The sequence below is a fragment of the Pollicipes pollicipes genome, unplaced genomic scaffold (assembly GCF_011947565.3).
Source record: "Pollicipes pollicipes isolate AB1234 unplaced genomic scaffold, Ppol_2.1 Scaffold_5724;HRSCAF=6776_pilon_pilon_pilon, whole genome shotgun sequence".
Taxonomy (NCBI): domain Eukaryota; kingdom Metazoa; phylum Arthropoda; class Thecostraca; order Pollicipedomorpha; family Pollicipedidae; genus Pollicipes; species Pollicipes pollicipes.
In genome coordinates, this window is record NW_023596746.1 from 40914293 (window position 1) to 40919133 (window position 4841).

Here is a 4841-nt window from a genome sequence, read left to right on the forward strand (position 1 = left end):
GGTGGCTGCTGCACAACACACCATTTCCATAATCTATAAGCGCGGTTCGAGCGGCCGACCGTCGACGTCCGGCGCACCGCCCATGGCGGAGCCACCGCTCAGGGTCCTCAGTCAACGCCTACCTTCGGCCCTGAACCTATCGGCACACATGTACTGGGGCAATGTCTGTATAGACACGGACAATCGCCGGCTCTGCGACAAACGATGAACGTTGTGTGGTAGGTATTCGTACGCAACAGGAGCTACTTTGGGATTGTGCACAACATCAAAGCTGGGTGTCCCTGGAAGATGGTTCTGCTTGCAATGGTAAGCACCCTGTGACTGAACTACAAACAAACATCTCTGCCTGCTATGCACTTAACCCACTCCCTTTCGGCAAAGGAAGCCGCACACCCGACAGTTTGCACATTTAGCAGCCCTTCCTCTGCGGACTATTTTTGCAGGCAACAAACACAATTAGCTTCATCTGGACTGCGCCGGGCTCAGCGTCTGTGTGACATCAGCTGCAAGCAGCAGCTCTGGCCGACCAGCGCACGCCGCGTCCTTGCCTACAGCACGCGCTCTGTCACCCCTCTCTCGCGCTGCCTCAGTGGGTCAGCAGGGCCAGCCGGCCGACCATCTCCGGAGGCGCAGCGGCCTGTGAGAGCAAACGCCAGCCAGGTAAGCCCCCCCCCCCCCCCCAGCCCTCCCCAGCTGCTGCGCAGTGCGTTAGAGCGGCAGCAGCCGACCTGGCGGCGGCGACCCAGCCGGAGGCGGCCTTGGACCGGCGGCGGCGGCCCGACACAATGCGGCGACCCGACTCCGTGATTTAGTGACGCCTGTCGGCCGGCCCGCACCGTCGTGATCAGGTGCTATTCAGACCGCAGAGCACCAGGCCACGGCCGCTCGCCGATCCCCGGCGCGGCTGTCGTGACAGGGCGACACGCGGGCCGCCTGGGAGCTGCCATGGGACGCCGAATCTCCCCGACGCCCGCAGAATGACTCCACAGCGACCTGGGGCGCTACAAGCGCCGACAGAGACGCGAGGTGGCCCGAGACTAGTGGGCGCGGGCGCCCGATGCCCGACTCCGGGCGGCGGCCGTCCCTGCGACAGCCCATCACTTTCGCTGCCACGCGCTGAGGCTGTGTCGTCAGCTGGCGTGTCGCGGTGCCGTCATTAGAAGCCGTCCGCGGCATTGTTGCCTGACGACCTGTCCGGCCCCGCCCGGCCGTATCGAAGCCCATCGGGCCGCCGACGCCGAAATTTCGCCAGCCGATGCTGCCGATTGCCTGCTGGCTGAAGTCGATCCGCCCGGCCTGCTGCCCCCTGCCGCTGCCGTGGGAGTGGGCTTGAGTGAGGCATCACGTCACGCGCGGCACCGTAGACGGACGTGGCGCTGCGCAGACGGCGTCCGGGTCGCCGGGCGCCGACGCCGGCGCGGGCGTCAGTCAGCGGTCGGCCGGCTCTGTCGCGCGTTGCAGCCCCGGCCGCCCGGCTTGACAGATAACCTCAGCGCATCTTACGTCCGGGCCATAGCGCGCGCACGGCTGAGAGTGGTGTCGGATGGGTTGTCGACACTTGGCTCGATCGGCGTACGACACATGGGGCTGCTGTGCCATTAGCATCACCATTGCTCACACAGCCTGCGGCGGGAGCCTCGCCACGGAACTGGCCGAGGATCACAACCACACAGCCATTCGTGCTCAGACTGGCCGCGCCGGCCGACTGCGTTAGCGCGCGATGCAGAAGGAGCTGGTGGTAAATGGGGTGGGTGGCGGCCTATGCGGACTCATAATAAGCTCTCTGCTGGGAGTGCATGAGTTCGAATTGCCCCTTTAGGGGACGGAGTCTCCTGGCAAAATGCCAGGGCGAGGCGAATGCTAAAGAAAGCTGCTGGTTGGCGAGCATCGCAAGCTGCCACCACCAGTCACTAACGCGACGCATGCATCACAGTTCAGCCATCAGTCCAACTAGGAGTGGCCAACGTCATCCACGAGACTTGAGACCAATTGCATCCGGCAAAGTTAGCGTCGTCATTACAAAGAAAAAACAATTTCCAGCCTTCTGTAGATGCTCCACTGATATTGATACTCTTAGTTTTTGTGGTATAAGATGCTGATACTCTTGGTACTTTGGTATAAGATACCAATGCCGTTGAAATGCAGTGAAGATAGCTGCAAGACCAGGGGTTCGTTGTGTGCCGTCGCAGTGAGGTGTCCCAATTTATGACCACCGCAATCATTACAATCGTTTTTTCATCGGAATGATCACCCGAAAAAGCAATGTCAAGCACGTAGATTACTGCTGTGTGTTTGTCACTCCTCGTGAGCACACGCCTGCTCTCCTGCACAGCTGGCTCCTCTCTGAGAGTAGCTTTTGAGGAGCGTTCAACTCCGCCCTCCTGTAGCCGGCCACGATTGGTATTCGCGTGGTCGTGCCTGGCCGACACGGGCGGAGCGGCTGACGGTTCCCCAGCTCGGCAGCCTGACACTCTGGACATGCACAGTGACGCATCATCCTGTCCCCTCGCTTTGGCGTCCGCTGATAAACAAACCGTAAAAACCGCGGCCAGATTTTGACGAAAATGACAGATGAACGTCCCTGCCGGCCACGACCATTGTGTTGATATCGATGGCTTAGAACAATGCCGAGTTTAGTATTCCGCTAGTAAATCATATTTTCTCTGGCGCGCATGACTAATGTCTGCGGCTGGGCCCATCCTCGTTTGCATGCACAGGGAGCGGTGTGGTTCCTGAAAAAGTGCAGCACCTCGATTGTTGTCCAGCTGCCGACTAAATGTGATCGGATCCCAGCCTCAGATACCTTACCGGATAACCCAGGCGAGCCAAACATAGAAAGTCGTGTGCACTTTCGTAGCGCACGTTGGACGCAAGGTTTGAGTCCAGTCGAGGTAAAAAGTGTAGCAGTGTATTACGCCAACAACTTCATAGCCTGCTGCTTTGTTAAGTAACGTTTAACAAGGACATCGAGCGAGAATAGTCGTTCCTACAAGCATGATTGAACTTGGACGTCAAGGTCAGGTAATCACATCTTGCAGCCGTAAGATAGGGTCACACGCTTGTGTGATAAAAATGCGGGCGCAAGTTGTGAGACCGCCTTGCTTATGAGCGCTTTTGACCTAAGGGTTTATCAAACATAAAAATGCATACCATGTTGCTTTTACTAAGACAAGAGTGATATTCATCTTTTGGTGGAATTATCAAAATATAAAGTAACGTCATTCTCTTTGTTATGCAACGAAATACCCCAATAGCTTGCAAAATGGTGCTGACTTTAAACCTTCCCGCCATCAATTGACAACTTCCTGCAAAAAACTCATGCGATCTTTTAAGGAATGAACGCACGAGCTTAAGCCTAAAAGGATGCAGTAAAGGGTTGCAGATCACGGATTCCAGTATTCACAAAATAAAGGTTTCGTGGCATTACGAAAAACCCTGCCGGCCACATTCACCATAGTGCCTGGTTGTAATGGATGCACAACTAATTGCCTGATAATTTTTTGTACTATTGACCTGACATGATTTTAACGTTTGTGTGACGAGGGCTCTCAAACAAGGTTTTTTAAAAATATTTTTACCCGAAGTCCCCCACAGTTTTTCCGGAAATAGCTTGCCAGCCGTTTTGAACACGGTGCCCCAATTTTGGGTAGGATATATTATTTTATGAATGCGAAAATGGGCCTCAACGATGTATGATATGTGACCTCTGCTTATAACTAAGCAATATCACTGATTTCTCAAGTGTCGTCGAAGTGATAAGTATACATGAATACTTTCCCAAAACGTTTGTAAGCAAACTTTTGATAATTGTTAACTCTGATTCCTTCGTGAAAACGGCTAGTGTTTCAAAGATGTTCAAGTTCGTTTTCTGTATCGTCGTAGCATGCTAAGCTTTTAAAATAGCCGGAAAGTTTTATGACGTGCTGCTATGACCCTCAGGGCCCGATTTGAAATGTCAAAAGTGACATTAAACAAGAGTTATTTACATTTGTACGATCCAGTTTCACAAAAGCCCTTCAAATCCGTTTTTCTCCATGGCTCCAGCTTGCATATCTTTCGAGATCCCAGTGGCCTCTGAGGGCTCCCCTACATAGGAAAGGTGGACAAAACTTCCGCGAGGCGACGGCCAATAATTTTTTTACTCATCAGAACGCCTTTCACTGTCCTTATGTGGCAAGACATAATTGTCCACATGACACTAGGCCGTCGTAGCCTTTGGTATTTCCTTTGCCTTCTTTCATCCCCATGGTGGTATTGGCTTTATCCTCATCTATCATGATCACGGAGTGCTGACAATGACTAAAACTGCGCCTGTTTTGGTAGATGCAGCTTTAAATTGTTTGCTGAAATATAAGTATTTAAGTGCAGCACCGAAATGTACGCACGAGTGTACAAAATCCTGTCCTGCTATGCATTCACCAAAAGCAAGTGGTAAGGCGCTTACACCGCATCGACTTGTTTGCAGACTGAGGTAAAGAATGCAATCTGTCGCATCGACAGTGTTGGGCCTGCTTTCCTGATCGTCGGCGTGCCTTATTTGAAGCTCATAAGCGTAGTCGGCTGGCGTATGATGATCGGCAGTAAACGGCCCGGAAATTTTTATTGTTTATTAGAATGTGGTAAAGCAGTCCGGATTGATTTACAGCTGAGTGTGTCTGGAATGGTTGATTTATTCCAGCATATATCACACGGAGGCATGACGCCGGGCCAGCTACACCGATCACAGCAGGACAGCGCTCACTATTTCAATCTCCGCTCGCCTGGACGCCGGTGCAACGCGAATCTCCGACCGGATCGAGAATCGCTGACGCGCTGCCATATCTGGCGCCGGCGGCGGACAG